A 17,854-nucleotide genomic window follows, 5' to 3' on the forward strand; every position below is an offset into this window, starting at 1 on the left:
TTGTTTTGTTTTGTTTTGTTTTTTAGTATTCTCTGAATATCTTCTATCAGCTGTATTGCTAAGAGTTCTTAAACTGATTTGTCCTGGTGTAGTCCTGGGTTATACTGAGTTAAAAGAACAACCTGACTTCCCTTGGGGCTTGAAGTTAATTTGGCCAATTCTGTTAGGGATAATAAAAAGTCCTTCTTTAAATACATTAATAACAAAAGGAGGGGCAAGGAAAACCTCCATTCTCTGTTGACTTTGAGGGAAATACAGTTAACAAAGATGAGGAGAAAGCTGAGGTACTTAATACCTACTTTGCCATGATCTAGTCAATGGACTGGAGTTGGACCAAGGGTTGGACTTGATGATCTCTAAGGTCTTTTCCAACCCAGTTGATTCTGTGATTCAGTAATCTTTTGGAATATTTGAATGTGTACTTCATATCCTCTTTATAGCACCTAATTTCTTAACTTTAAGTAGGACCTGCCAATAATTTCAGGTTTTAGTCCAAAGGAAATTTTGGGCTGGGAGGGAATAAATAAAATTTTATTAAAAGGAAAAAAATCTACATTTTTAAAGTCTTTTGAGATACAAAACCATAACTTAATTCAAAGTATTCAATTGTTTCAATATCAATGAGAGGACTTTTCTTGAGGAAAAGATTCTATCTCATGTTTTCAGCCAAGGACTAACTGTGCAAGAAGCAGTTTTTGCAAGTTAATTTATCAATAAGAATATGTGAACATATGGTCATATTATTACTTACAGCTTTGAGTCACACTGAGACTATATTAAAAAGCCATCTAGCTGACTAATGCATGATAATACTTTTTTGATGTTTTTGTTTTGCTTTGTTTTGTTTTAAAAAGTAAATCCAAATGAAAAAAATTAAAGTTATTATTGGGCTGATAACAAAAGATTCATTTTAGGTAATCCTAAATCTATTCAGCCAAATCAGTAGTAATAATGGTGTATTGAATGGTACAGTGTGTCAAGAGGAAAAGCAAAGAAAAGGGAATGCTAAAATAGACAAATAGATGAATAACTGTGCTTTTTATTTAGAATAGTGGGAGCCATTCTGTGAAAAACTGAATTTATTCACAAGTTTTATTGAGCATTAGAAAAGGGCTAATAAGAAAAGAAAATATTCTTGACAAAGAATTTCCAAGTGGAATCCAGGTTTCCTGTTGAATAAGTCCCATTAAAATCAATTTAATCTGGTGATTACAACCACTCATTTCTTGCTTTGGTTAGATGCAGTGAGATGAGCAAAGCTTTGGTCTCTGTGTACCAGAAGGATTGAAGCCTCTGAAGCAAAGTTATTACAACTGCACGCATAGCGATTTGTAAGAAAAAATTATTGTTTTATTGCAGCATGACAATGCTGTGGATCACCTGAGGTGATGTTGTATGAGTAGAATATTTTCCTATTGTCAGTAGAGTACTCTTGATTTGGCTTTAGGTGGAGGAAAAACAGTGCACAGAATGCAGACCCACTGCCTTGCCCTCCGTGAGACAGATACCCCATCTAATTGCCCTCTAGATTCTGACAAGCATGTCCCCTTACTTTGCCATGAAGTTATTTTCTGCCATTTCTTTTCAAGATATCCCTTAACCCATCCAAATTGCATGAGTCAGACATGGGCTGCTCTACAATATATTCACATACAACTAAATGGTTAGGGAATTCAAAAGGGATCAGATGTAATGGCAACACAGATCAGGGAACTCTGTGCACATTGCAAGTGTACTGTAGCATTTCATGCCACACAGATCATCTTACCTGGATCCTACAAATGCCCTAAACAAGTAAGATGTGAGAAGGGAAATGTGCAGAACTCTGCAAGAGTAACTGCAATAAAGTAACTGCACATGGAAAACTTGATAGGACTTCACAGAGAAGAAATAAATAGTTGGAGAAATAGGTATGAACTTTTTTTTATAGCTTCAGTCACTTTACAGGTTAATGCATGCCAGGTTGTGCCCATCACACTGTAATTTGCATCATCATAGAAAAGGTAGGATATAATATAAAAAAAACTATGTTAGTACAAGCTCTCTATTCAGTGCAGATTACCTCCTGACAGTGGCACCATAAGATTATCATATTATGGTTTTAATTTTCTTTTTTCCATGCATCATTTTGTAGGTTCAAGAACTGGCCAACATAATGTACTATGTGATCAACAGAGCTCCCAAGTGACCAGTCTTGATGCAATATTGCAATAAAATCAGAGGGCCAGACGAGTCTTTAAACAGATATGCTGAACATACTAACTGACTGGAAACTCTCACATTTATTCTTGTATTTATGTAAATCCATTTTTGTTTCCACAATGTTTCTAAAAAGGGGAGGTATCACAACGTGCATCTTCTTCAAATTCCTTGTAGTCTTTAGAGCTGAATGAAAAACTGGCATACATATGAACTTTTGAGAAACTGACAGATATTGTAATTCTCTTTCTATTTGTGTTATCTTTTGGATAATTCAGATGATCTCTCATATCTTCTTAAGTAAAAGATGCACAGAGTATGGAAGATGGAACATAAAGCCTATAGTCACCTCATCCCTGGAAATACCAGAGGTAGTTTCCAGGCTAATAATAATAATAATTTGTTTCATTAATTAAAGTAAATATTTAAGCTCACAGAATACAAAAATGTTCAGCTGAAAGGAAACTTATAAAGTTGGCTTGATAATAGATGCCTGAGTCCTTGAGTTGCCTCCCTGCATAATACGCTACACAGACAGTATGCAAAGAGCTCTTAAAATGAAGTGCAGGCAGAACTACTGTGGCTGCTGTGCAGATGAGTGCCTTGTCTTTACGAAGAGAAATGAAATTATTTATTTTGGGTTCCTGGCAGACAAACCACAGAATGTTACTGCACGATTTCTGGCAAGAGCCCTTGATGATGCATGCAAACGAGGTCTGTTTTAATTAGCTGCTGGCCAAGAGGAGGCAGGAGAATTTAATCTTAAGACTTACGTCCTCTTGAACATATGGTGCTAAATGAGCATCTTTCACAGCCCAACTAATAATGAGAATTAATCTGAATTGGGCTAGCAGTAATCTGCAACAGACTAAATAGGAGAATCATATTTCTTATTTTCAGTGAAGAGTTAATGGCATTTTTAAAAATTAAAGTACGTTATTGACATAGAAATTAATTTGAAGTGGTACATACGAACCAATGGAATGTCAAGTCCACACTGTGTCTTAAAAACAAGAAAGAGCTAGGAGAGTTCAACCAGTAGAAGGTTTTGCTATAATAAACATTGCCGTAAGACTTTTGTTTATATAATGCTTCACATTTGCTCACCCATATCATGACCACTGCAGCATAATAAAAAATCTGTTTCTAATACATTCTGTAAGCCCTCACAACATTTGCATCTTGCATATAGCCTCCCATTGAGACTCAAATGCAAAGGCCAAATGGAATGAAATCAGCTAACATCACACTTCTTAGATGAATATTAAAAAACCTGTACACACATACAGAAAGGAATAATGAAGGAAAGGAGGAAAAGAAGGAGAGAGGAAAGGAAGAATTAATTGGTGTACACACTAAAGCCAAGTAAATTACACACCCTTGAAGCTGCTTCAAAAAATTAAGAGTGCCTGACACCTAAATTGCATGGGCACAGTATTCTATCCAAGTGTTATTTATACGCACAAATAGATGTCAAAACATTGTTCAAAGAGAAGATCTGGAATATAGTAAAAATTTATACTCTAAAGGACTGGAAAATTAAGTAAAGCCATCTTGATATTCAATCAAGTATTTTGTAGACAGCCAGTGTACAATACTAAGTATCTGTATAGAGCAAATGCCAGCTTATTGTGTTGCAGTTGCAGAACAGGTATGGTGTTGCTAAGTGCTGAGAGCCCTGCTCTTAAAATATTTTATCTTTGTGGTTTGGAGGAATGGAAGTATTTCTGCTATGACATGATTGCAAGAACATCATAGAACCAATAAAGACATAGCTGGGCAAACCTTCTTCCAGCTTTGCTCCACAGACTTCCTCTCTTTTGCTAAGATTTCAGTAGCTTCATCCTTCATGCAAACCTGCTCATTTTGAGATACCAGATGGTCCACATGTTAAAGTAGGGCATTATTTGGGACTGGTTTATCATTTTATGAGGAAAGCATGAAGACTCTTAAAGGGGTAGAGGAAATTGCTCCATGTGACATTTGTACACATCTTTGGTTGGCTTCTCTTTCCTGTTGGTTGGACCTGTAACACATTATAGAGTGAAGAAGATAGAGAAGAGCATTTTACACATTTAGACTATCTGTTTGAAATGTTTTGGAATCTCTTACTATATTTTACTTTGCAATTACCTAGTATCTTGTATCTTGTCTCTTTTTTTATTGTCAGCTGGCTGCATTGGGTTTGTGCAGGTGAACTGTGTGTGAACTCTACTGTGAACAGTAAAAAAGAACCCTCTAGGCAAATGCATGTATTTTAAAACAAACAAACAAAACATGCATTAAGCAAAGCATAAAAAGTGCTGTTGCAATCCAGTTATATCTAGGGATCAGAAGAATCTAGGCAGCCAGTCCTGAATGTGAGAATTTGAGCTGCTAATATGTGTTTTTCAGAAACAACTGAACATGCAGAAGTACAGCACTCAGCTGGAGCTTAATAAAAAGACATACTGTAACTTAGGTGGTAGGGAATATGTCAGATGTTCTTAGGTCAACATGCAAGTGATGGAAAACTTCCAGACAGGAAATTTTCTGACCTGAAATCGTTGAACATAGGGTTTCCATTTGAGCCTTATGAAAGGAATGAAGCAATCCAAGACATATTGAAAGACAATAGTGTCTCCATGAAGAATGCATGAAGATATTTTATATGTTTTGGAGACTTAATCATCAAGAGCACAATTTAAAGGCAAAGACGGCAGCACGCTGCTTTTCTCTTTTCCCATTTAACATCAGTTCTTCAATTAAGAAGCACTTATAAAGTTTACTTCCTCTACCCTGCTGCACAGAAATCAGTTAATGAGAAAATCAGAAAACTACTTGGAATTAATGGCAGGGCATTTTATCTGATACTGTTCTTGATTCTGCTTTCATCAGGTGCACAGAATAAGGTGAAAAGATAATTGTCTTGCCTGAGTTCTGTTTTCCTCAATATGAACTTAATCAATGCTTTCTGTGTCAAGCTTGGATTTCATTTTTTTTTATTTCAAAGATGTTAGAATACATAAAAATATTTTTCATTGAAACTTTTTGCCCCATGACCATGTCAAGGTGTTAATTTATTTAAGAAGCTTTTATATATATGTGATTTCTTTGAAATGTTTTTGTCTCTTGTGGGTGGAGGCAAGGAGACATTTAGGAAAACAGTGCCTGAGAGAAAGAGCAGGTCAGAAAGCTTCAAAAAGATCAAATGTTCTCTAATAATAAAAAATCATAATAAAAAACCACAACACATTCCTTGAAGCTAAGGGGTTCTCTACATCAGCCTATGAAATGTTTACACTTGCAAGGCAAAAAATCTTCACTGTCAAAATAAACTTTTTCATCAAAGCTACCAGGAAGTGCTGTCAGACAGTTCCAGTGTGCCAAATGTGATCACATGTGTTTAGACACCATGTATTTGAATATGGAATAGAACTCTGTTAGTTTGAGTAGAAGTTGGTTGTTCAGACTGGTTCTGTTTTGAAATGGTACTACCTTCCTCTTTCTCAACCTTCTACGTTAAATCTTAATGTTCTTTCTAGAAAATATTGAAACATCAGTGTTGCCCCAACGCTTATGTGATAAATGCTATAATTTATAAACTTAAATACAGTTAGAATTTCACAATAAAAATTAGTATTTTAAAAATGAAATTTGAACATTTTAATTCTTAGAGTAGCATTCTTTTTGTACTGCAGACATCTCAATTTACAACATGTGCAGTTGCTTTTTTTTTTTTTTTTTTTTTTTTTTTTTATGGAGGCACATGAATTAGAAATGCATTTCTCTTTTGGTATTCCTGATACCAAGAACTTCATTTTTTGAAATTATTCTTAGGCACATGTTTCTTAGTTGAAATGAAACACAGCCTATCTACAGTAGATCCATTAAAATACTGAGCAGAAATATCAGCAGAACTTGTTTGTTCGGGTCTACCCTCCCCTACACTGTTAATTAGATAGCTGAGATATCTCCCCCCAAGTTTAATCTGAATAACTGGCTACTGGTGGACCTTATGAAAGGATAGGAAAAGACAGATGCACTCATTAGGAAGTTAGACATTACACGGTGACATCGCCACAAACCTTATGTCTTGCCTTGCTAAAACTTGCAACATTCATCAGGACTATCTCATTGATGTGTCAGTTAGATGTTTTCATGTCCAAATACACCATGCTACAGGCAGTCCACGATATTTTGAGCACTAAGCTATAGCTAAAACTCTCACATCCTGTACAAATTGACACCGAAGTTGTCACTCTCTGGGTTAACAGTGACAGTGGGTATTTTGCTAAAAGAATTTTTCTTGCTTACCATCTGTCATCATGTTATTTGCTTTCGCTGGCACATAAAAGCTGATTAGTCCACATCAGCAAGTGCTGTTTTGAAGAACAAATTAAAATACACCAAAAGTTATGTAGTTCTTTAATTGCCTCCCTAGAATGTATCCAAATTAAAATACATTTGCCGCGGTAAAAGTGATGTAAGAATCCTTCAAGAGACATCGAGCACAGCTTTTGTGCTATTTGGATAAGGTCACAGGACCTGGTCCCATTGGGACAAGATAACGTTGATAGAGAAGCAATATAGATTGTGTATTGCAAAGAAAGACTGACTTGGTATTCTAAACAAGACCTAGAGCTGAACATTTTGTTATGTGTTTAGCCTGGTGGCATGCTTACCAGCAGGCTGTTTTCTGAGAGTGTTTGTATATAGGTTTACAGCATGACAGTCTGATGTTCCTTTCCTTGGAAGTGCTGCTAGCCCAGCAACACTGCCAATAGTCTCTTTGGTAAGATTGGTACCACAATCTGGATGAGTACAGATATTTGACCCTAGTGAGCCTGGGATTTTATTGCATGAGATTATCTTACTGATTATTCTTGGTACTCAACAAGATTCTAGGTTGTGCATCAGTCATTTCCTTGAATCCATGTGCTTGACTCTGGCTTTGTGTTCTGATTCTTACTTCTGCCTCCCTCCTCACTCAATTAATTAACTTTACCTCCTCCTGATCTTAGATCCTTTTGCATGATGCAGGATTCTTGACCATCAGCCCAACTCAAATTTCATTGTTACTTTGACTTTGCAGCTAGTACAATCCTCAGCTTCTTCACTTTCATCACGAACTGAGTCCGATTCTAACCTGATGTCATCACTCTTCATATTTATCCCTTTGAATTTACCTTTTATGGTCATATAATACAGAATACATCTCTGAAAAACTGATCTGTTGACTTCAGAGAGCTCTAGAATGTGTTAATCCTTCCAAGATTTGAAAATTGCAACAAAGTTTCAAGAAAATCCTGGAAACAATGTAAGTTTTCATATAAGAAATATCCTTTGCTTTCCTTGTAAATGAATTTAGAATTACATAGTTATAAGAAGTAAAGGTGAAGGCATCCAAAGAACACCAGTTATACACATGTCCTGGTTTTGTTAAGAACAAGACCAGTTTCTCTTTTAGTGAATTTTCTTTTCAGCTAAGTTCTTCCTAGTAACTGCAGTTTTCTGAAGTTAGATACAAGTTTTGGTAGATATAGCAATGGTATGCAAGGTCACTGATAAGACTGCACATCCCATAAGCAAGGAGGAGTGAACTGAACAGGTGACTAAAACTGACCAACTAAGTATTCCACCCCATCCACATCATACAGCACATAAAAGTGGGTGATCACAAGGGTCTAGTCCTTCTTTGACTGTGGCCGACATCTGGGAAGGACCCTGCCTGCCGTCCCTGCAAATCTGAAGCCTAGTGACAGACCCTGTATCCTTGAATCCAGTTCTGGTTTGCTGCAGAGTCCAACACAGGACTTCTGGGTGCCTGCTCTGCAGCTGCTGGAGCAGTGTGGAGCCGGTGCTGAGCCATGCTGAAAATTTCAAGATTGGTTTTGTATATTTTGTTTTTTTTTTTTTTCTATTTTATTAGTGGCATTAGTAAAACATTTTTAATTCTTTCCAACTTGCAGGTCCTCTCTCTTTTTGCATCTCTTTGCCATCCTATTGCCTTTCCTTAGTGGGGGGTGGGGGGGGAGGGGCCAAGGGGCGGGAAAGAAGAGGGAGTTAACAAAGCATCTGTCATGGTTTATTGTTGCCCTGCAATCAAACAGTAACACACCAAGAAATTTTGAGTGTCTTCTCTATTATTACTGTCAAAATTATTGAGCAGTGTTATGCCAGTTTGAAGGCTTAATAAATTTTTCCAAGTTCATCATAAAACTGGAAGAAAAGTTCATGTCGTTTCATTTGTTTGTTTGTTTTCTTCCTTAATTCCAATGATAATCACCTTCTGGATACTTCTAAATCATCTCTGCTCAAGTTTGACCTTTAAAATGAAAAGCCACATGCCACAAGCACAGCATCCTGGAGGTGACTTTCTGAATCATCTGGCCCCATTACCTTCTATTGCAAGCTAACAGAGAACATTTTGGTACGAAAGTGCAAGAACAATGGCAAAACATCTTGGTCCCTGTGATTACTGAGAATTTAGTTTCTCTCTGTTTTGGAAGGAAAAAGGGAGCAGTAACCACACCTAAGCAATCTCAGATACATCACACCTAATGATTTTTCTCAAGAACCACTTTTTTAATGATGACTTGGATTATGTGTTGAACATATGAGTACCATTTTCACACAAAGGAAAAGGTGGCAGGCAGTCACCTTTCCTTACATAGAAACAGGTAGCTTTAGTTTTATATCAGTGAATCTTTTTGTATGTGTTTAGTAGAGTCTAGGAAAATATGCTTTACCCACTACTAGCATTTTATCTTTTAAAGAAAGGCAATAAATACACTGGTTTCTGAAGAAATAAAACATTTTCCTCTTAATCATCTAAAACTAACAACTCAGACTGAAGACATGAAGGCACTTGACTCAGACCTTTTGTCTTCCTGACGATTTTTGGTTTTTACAGGTTACTTAATCTGTTGCAACCTGAAAAATCAATATCTTCATATTTTACCTTAGCTACCCAGTGCTTGCCTCTATATATCTCCCTGTCAGATAGAAGGCTGAGAAGGTGATAAAGAATCTTGAACTCAGATTAGTACATTGCACAATGTAGATATGTTATAAAAAAAAATGACACAGCAGGTCCATCAGTCTCCTACTGAGAAGTGAACTGCATTTAATTTTGAATTCGGCAAGATATTGAGCTGACCAGTGTGGTGGGAGAACGTAGCCCATTTTCACATTTTTGTACTCGAATAAAAAAAAAGACAAAAAAAAAAAAAAAAGATGACAGTGTTTATTGAACTTCATTGCAGCTGGATTTATATTTTATATAATTGAACAGAGATTCAAGAGTAGTGGAAAAATAATGATCACAGTATGTGATCTAGCCTGTGAAATTGTGTAACAGCTTCCCGCATCTTTCCCTCCATTTTCCTACATGACAAAAGCCATAACAATGGCCATTGAAGAGAAAACATGTCAAAGCATCATCTCAGATTACTCTGTGCTTTTTGTGCATCTGTGCTTTTGTGTATACTTTTTAACTGTGTCTGATAGCCTAACATTAGTCTGTGTTATATTTTGAAAATACAAGAACTGTGTTCCAGGGAATATATATGATTGCCACAATCTCAGAATCAACAAAATGAGATTGAATGTTTAAACTTAATCAGTAATTTATAGGGATGAGGGAACTTGTGTTCACTGCTAGCACTCAGAATAATAGCGGATATGGCTATCTGAGGAATACCATGGACTATATTACTATGGTATATTACTATAGTTATGTTGCTATAAAGTGTATTAAGGATCAAAAAATTCATTAATGCTTTATAGAAATAATTATTTAGGTTCACGTCCTATCATTTAGCTCAACAATGTTTGAGGTGGAGATTGGATATAAATCCAAATTATTTGCTTGTCACTTTTTCAGTTTGTGTACAATCTGCTAGCAGGACTGTTAAGTTATTTCCCAAACCTGTTTTCCTTCTAATTAATATTATTTTTGTTCTCATCATTGCTATAAAACTTCCCTTATCTTGAATAACAATAAGTGATTGATCCAAACTACTTTTCATGAAATGCAAGAGCTTTTTCTTACCTTCATTATGTCTTTCTCAGCCTCTGTGATTTAGTAACTACAGATCTCCTCTTAGCAATTAAGTACCTCTGAATAGCCAGTTTCAATCGTAGAAATCATCATTTCTTCGTGGATATATAAATCTTTTACCCACTTCTCACTGTAGAAGCCTGAACTAAAGACCACACACAGTATGGAAATTAAGACATTCATGCTTGGTTATCTTCAGCTATATATTTACCAAAAGATTTGTTAATGTTCAGCCCTTCTGAAAGATGGTAATTTTTATTAATTGCCTGACTATTGATTTAGTGTACAATAGATTTAGTATAGATTTTAGTTGAGCAAGCACACTGCCCCTGCAGTGGATTATTCTTGCCAACTGCTTTAAAGGTGACATGCCTACCTGCAGTGTTCTCATATCTTCAAACTTTGCATTGGGTGAAACAGCCTACAGTTTCAAATTGAAATCTGTAAATCTAGAGGTACTCATGTAAAAAGTAATTGTTCACAGTACTAAGCTGGGCAAACAGCTACTGCTATTTCTCCTTCTGAGGTACTAAAAAAAAATCCTATCCTTTCTTTATGTTTCAAAATATTCATTATTTAAAATGTCTCAACAACTCCATGTTACTCCTGTGTTAATCTATAGGTGTTGATAATCAGTATTTAAAATTTATAATGCAGTTTCATGGTAGGGAGGGACATGGATCTGTTCCTTTGCTAGATGACCAGAGGTTTGTAATATTTGCTAGATCAACTCTATGAATAAGATGCCACTTAAAACACTCAGTTTGAATCATCCAGTTCACATATATAGACTCATATTCACAAATAGTCACAAACTGAAACTCAACTGTAGCATTGTTTTGCTCTTTATAATGTCTAAAATTTTTCGGTAGGATTTATCAATATTATAAAATTACAAATAATTCCTCTAATGTGGAGTACATACACAGATTGACAACATACTTCAGGATGAAAATACTTTTCTGTCATTAATCTTAAAAAAGTAAAGTCTGGAGAGAGTTTATTGTCTATTAGCAACTGCTGACCTCTCCAAAATATTTATGCATAGTTTTATTTGTGCAGACTGTTCAAAACTTCTTTTTTTTTTAAAAAAAAAAGTATTTTCTTGACATTTCTAATAAATTTTTCATCTCTAGCCTTTATACTCAAATATCACAGTTGTTTTTTTTTTTCTACATCCTCGAACTAAAATTAGAATTACCAACCTTGTGCTTAGGCCAAGTAGCTAAGAACTTTATAGAATCATCCACCATCTGAAAACCTTGACACTTATTTTAAAAACTGTTCAGGCTGTATTATAAACCTGCTTTAACAGTATAATGTTTTGTTAATACTTTCATAAGAGATTGTTTTTCTTATCTAATTTTGGATGCAGCTCCACATTTTACAGATGCTGCACTTTTGTCTTTGTCTGAAGTGTACATTTGAGGGCTATTTGCTTTTCATTGTTTTTTATTATTATTATTGTTTTTAAGGAAAAATGTCTTTTTCCTACCAAGACACCAGTAAGTGCTACTGTAGAAGTGCAGCCAAATGAAGTGCCTGTTGTTTTAAAGACAGTTTTACAGGCATAGTGTGCCTTTCATGCCATCATAAATTCTTCTAAATGACATTTTGATAGTTATTTTTTTTTATTCCATGTTTATATTTTCATGCATTTAAATATTTTCCATATTTTGTTTTTCTGTTTCAGTTATAGATGACTGCCATTTTAGTAGAATTTAAGAAAGAACAATATCAAAATGTTAACAGCTTTTATCCAATAATCTCAAAATATTTTCTAAGTACTAATGAATATATTAATGAATGCTACTTCATGGCATTTTTCTGGCATAGATAACCCTTGTCATTTTGAAGCATTTAGCAGACTGGTAAATAGATGTACAGTAGGATTTAGCAACTTGCCCAAGATTAAACAATGAGCTACTTTTATGCAAGTAGGAGGAGCACAGTTAGATATACTTCCTCTGTGTGTATGAAGGTAGCAATTTATGCCTCTAGTTGAGTTCAGTATTGACAGACAATGTGTTTTTGTCTGCAGTCCTTAATGGATATCTGTAAACCACAGGTGGTTGGTAGACTGCAGCCTGGTATCCATGAATTCAGTGTACGTTTACACTGCAGGTAGTGGAATGACTGAAACTTGCATTTGCAGATGTAAATTTGAATCATCCATCTGGGACACTAAACAGCAGTATAGTCATGGCAACAAGGAGCTCAGTATGGCTGACTATGCAGATGCTGAGCAGGTTTATAGATGGTGTTGAGCTTTATCCTGTGGTGTGTACACAGCTGGAAAGGTGAGGATTTGACAAAAACTACTGCATGTTCATCTACATAGGAAGAAGTCATTCCTTGAACTGCAGAGAAAATGGACCTTTAGGGACTGTGCTCCAGCTCTTAGACCTCCTGCTCTAGGAAGACCCAGAAGCTGTGTCCTTCTGTAACTCCCACCAGGCTACAGTGAACTGCAGCAAGACTATAACAAAGTGTGGTGGTTTACTAGTAAAATTTATTTCCTTCCCTTTTATATTTATGCACAATATTCTAAAGACACCTCAATTCACTAGCGCTAAATATACTGGCACTAAGTCAAAAAGTGAAATTGTGCTGCGTAAGCATAGATGCAAGTCACTTTTTGGATCCTTTTGTTGTCTTTCCTTCTACATGTAATTTTTTTCTCATTGAGATCTGGACCATAATGCTGAAAAGGTATTTTTCTTTTGGTTTTAAGAATATTTCAATCAAGTCTGAAGCTAGATGAGAATAACTATTATTCCAGTTTCAACAAGAAATTTATTGAGATACAAATAGAAGCTCATGGATGAATGGACATTTGTGTTTTTCTTTAGCTCTTCCTATGATGACTTATGTCCGGCAAACTGATTATGGAGGACATGCTAATTATTTTGATAGGAGGAATTATCTTGTTTCTGTTTATATTATATATTTTTCCAGAGATCCACAGTGAGATGTTCTCTTACAGGCTGAAATAAAGATCTAACTTTGAGATTTTCTTCCACTGTGAAAACTACAAATTTTTTTCCCATTCATTTTTACCTTTGTTCTAAAGAGGGAAACATACAAAAGTAACAAATATGTTTACACAGAAAGACTTAAAAGAGGATACTGACCATTAGGAAATACTACCTTGTGATTCAGTACATAATTAGGATCCTGTCCTCCAGAAACAGATGGTGATGGAAGTGAAAAGGGAATTTTCTGGTGGGTATAGGACAAAGTAGTCATGTACTGAAGTGAAGATTTCTGGTTTTTAATCACTTGCACTCATTGCCTGGCAGAACTAGCCCAGCTGCAGCACCCTTTTGCCTAGGATGGGTACACAGTCAGGTGGAAATGCACACTATCCTCTCATACTGCTTATTTTACAGACTTTCCTGCCTCTAAAATTTGTGCCTGCAGTCAAAATACAACAACAACAACAACAAACCAACCAACGGAACAAACAAACCCCAACAGTTCTTGTACCATCATATTTCCTCTTTGGAGCATCTGTATACTAATTCTGACTTTTACTCCTTATTTTCATATTAAAAGTAGGCTGATATGTCTCTCAATATTTGATCAAAAGCAGTTGTAGCAGCTAGCAATAGATTGAAAACATATATAATTCTTCTGTAAGGTTTTCATCAATATCTCTGTCTTAATTTTTGTGGTTTTGCAGAGCTGTTAGCATATTTATCTGTGAGAGACTGCAAGCTGAGTCAATAAAGAGATTGAACAATAGTGCAAAACCTAGAGGTTTTCTTGAAAGAAAAGTTGAATTATTTCTGTCTCCTGGTGTTGTAAGTGAGATGACTAGGACTGAAAGAATGGATGGCTAGACACAAGCATTGCAATGGACAGTATCTGTTGTGCAAAGCACATGGCACATTGCAATAAACTTCTTCAACATTATGCATTGGTAGAGCAGGGGGAGCAGACCTGTAAAAATATATCATTTTTTTTAAATCTATGAATAATCAGAATATTCTAATGCTAGTCCAAAGGACTGCAGATTTGTTGCATATTTCTTAAATATACAGGGTGTATTATATAAGTTGTTCAGTGAATTAAAAACAATCCAAGCTGCTTCAGGCTTTAATATAAATTCTGTTTAAAACTTAAGTCTCAGATGCTGTCAATCTAAATTTATGTATTAAGTGAAGTACTTCACAAAGGACCCTCATCACCCTAGGCTATCCCTCTAATCAATGCTCTTCTACATGATGAATGTAATGGCCTGGAATACCTGGAGGAAGTGCTTTCTTCTCTCCACTGACTCTAGAGAGATCCTGTGGAAGCCAAGCATCTCAATTAAATCCTTACACTTAGATGAGAGCAACTTAAACTTGAGTGCACAAAAGGTTTGCATATGTCTTTGATGTTCAATGCATAATCAACTTCCACATCCTCTTCAGACATCTTTTTAAGATGGAGGCAGGGTAGACTTCCCATACCTTTATGTACACCAAAACTAGATGCTGCCTCAGATTTCACAATGATAATCTATTTTTGCCCTGAAGTCAGTCAGTATCAGGTAATGAAATTCTAAATGGTGAAGACATATGCTTTTTCCACCTTCATGGTCTGATTTACTACTGATTCAAAAAAACACATGCTTTTTGATGAAGACCTTCACATGGCAATATTTTCCCCATTTTGTGTTTCTCAAGCTTTGCAGTTCCAACATTTTTATTCCAATACGTACATTTCCTTGAGGGGAGGATTTGTAACCTACTTCTGCTACCAGTCTCTTCTGCTCTACCAGGTAGTTTCTGCCTTTGCCTTAAAGATGTCAAAGAACAGCTCAGTCTATGTCTTATTTTGGCAGGGCTTATTCTGTGTTGGATAGATACTTGATGGGCTGTTAGCCAGTGCATGTGATACTGACCAGAAGTACATCAACTAGGTTTTTTTATTATCTAATTTCAGTATTTTGAGCTCCAGGTCAACCCTAAAACTAGAAATTTGAGGGGGTGCTTCATAAACTGAAATATATATATTCAAGTCGGTTCTAGTTCATCTCCAAATTTGACAAAGCTTCATATTTCTTTCTATTTTAGCTGAAATAATTTAGTCTTTCCTGTATTCTAATGCCAAAACCTTTTCCTTATTATACTTGTTAAACACTGTGTGTGTGTGTGTGTGTGCACAGTCATATTCTCCTACAGCCAAAAACCACCAGCATTGCTTTCCCACTTCTTGGGTTATTTTTTGACTATTTGTATAAAGCTTTACTCTGTTTCTCCTGGAAGCACTCCTAAACATACACACATGTGCACTGAAAACACAGCCAAAACCAGACTCAGAGTTCAAAAAGAACAAGAGGCAAACCAGGATGGGGTATGTAATTCCAAATTAATGTCAACAAAGTAACACAGTTCATGGACGAAAAGCCGTAGTATCATGCAACTTCTACTTTGTTTAATAGAATTCTCTTCTGTGCTCTGTATTCTTGGAGATTTGGGTATCTTCAGAGAAGACATCCTTACTGATGTAACTTTCCCAAAATTTAAGAAAATTTGTTTTAATGTGAAGAATGAACAGTTTATCAACTAAGTATTGATTCATTAGATTTATTCTTTCATCCTTTGATCCTTTGCTAAAACCCCTTTATTGGAAATTAGAGAAAAATGGGAAATATTTTACAATCTGGATAATTTTAAGAGTGTGTTTCAATTACATTTATTAAAAAAGTTATTTTTAACAACTCCCAGGGCAGAATGCAGCATGTTTGGAGTTCATCTAAATAGGAAGCCTTGATCTGATAAACATGGTACATTTTTTTTCCCATTAAATTCAGTGTTTATTAATAGAAAAGATTCTTGTCATCTAATTGAACTTTAGAAAAAAAAAAACATCACTTTCTACCAAATTAATCTTGTCAAGATTTTTATTTTTTTTTCCTAGAAATGCAGTTTCTAGGGTTTCTAACAAAATTAGAAAAATTTGGTCATTGTGTTCTGTAGCAGAAGTGGCAATGAAAGGCAACAGAGAAGGAGGGAAATTAAATGCATGTAAATAGCTGCTTCCATCAAAGAATGTCCTATTTACAGTAGAAGCACTCGCAAGCCAGCAGCTTCTCAAGGTGAATCAGATATTTGAATGCAAATATAAGAAGCTAATAGGCATATGTGAATGGGATAAACTCTGTTCGGACTTGCAACAAAGTCCTGATTCAGAATTTTTCTACCACTTAAAACACCTGAGCAGACTTTTCAGCTGTAACACAGGGCTACATAAAATACTTGGTTACAGTAAGTTCATGTTTATACAATTGTTAGAGATAAAGTCCCACTTCATCTTTCAGGCGTCACCAGGGCATAAAAGGGCAAAAGGTACTTCTTTTGTCTTGAGTAAACAAATCTTCCCAGAATGCAGAAGAGCCATGGTGGTTAGTCCTGGAAATAACTAAGCAATATGGAAAGTAGAATGCAATGATACCAAATCTCATAGGAGGTGGAGAACTTTTCTTGCTTACAGTAGTTGATAAGTGCTCAGACAGCATGATGATAAATACAAAATATGAACCTAAAGAGAGTATGAATATACAGGTAGTATAATTAAAACTTAACAAATTTAGTAAATGACAAAACATATACTCCATTGATTTTTAATCATGTATTAAAATTCTCACTAAAAAAATTCAAATAAATCATAGCATTTTGGCTCTGTGATAAGTCAATAAACTCGTATATTTGGTGGAAATAATATTGGTACAATGTTCACAGTCAAAATTAAAACTTTTTTTTTATTTTTTTATCCTTACTTACCTTTATCTGTGAAGATTTTGAACATTTACTGGGACCTGACTTGTGGATCTAAGTACTCTCCCAGAGCTAAAATAATATACTTCAGACCTGATACAGGCCTGACTTAAAATAGCTGCTATTGAATTTGTATAGAACTTGTAAATTAGGTACATGTTGAAATGAAGGTGAACACAGTGATTACTCTTTATTCATTGACTGCTAGTCTTTCCACCTTCCACAGGCATAGTTATTTGCTCTTTGCAGGGGTTGATAGTCTGTCAAATAAACCTCAAAAATTAGAATTCCTTTTTTTTTTCCTCTATCAAAAAGTTAAGGAAGACTTTTGAAAGCAGTGGAAAGGGGGTCTGAGCACGTAATGTTGGTCAACAGTTCATGTCTGAAAGAAATAGTCTTTGAAAGTGCTGTTTACTGAATGCTCTGTTTGCAGTCTACTTAACCTTAGTGGAATATCATACTTCTAGTAGCACTCAAGGAGTTTAAGTGTACAACAGCAGTATAATAAGCTTCTTTTCTTTTAACAGAAGGAACAAGTGAATGTGGCCCAGTGAGTAAAAAGTGTCTGTCGTGATTGCTTATCTTGTTATGTATCTCCCAATGCGACTAAGTAATCTAATTAAACTATAAAAGTCAGAGAAGCTAACAATCAACAGGACAAATATCATGTTTGCTTTGTGATTTGGTTGACGATTAAGAATGTGGTCAATGGCTCAGAGTTCAAAAATAACTGAATGGGCCTGTCCTTTAGTTATGAAGTGGCAGTACAAATTTTCCTGAGCTCTCGTGAAGCAATTAGTGGGTATAGGTCTTAGAACATTTTACAAAAGAGAATAGTTAT

Source organism: Streptopelia decaocto (assembly GCF_964273445.1).
Source record: "Streptopelia decaocto genome assembly, chromosome: 2".
Taxonomy (NCBI): domain Eukaryota; kingdom Metazoa; phylum Chordata; class Aves; order Columbiformes; family Columbidae; genus Streptopelia; species Streptopelia decaocto.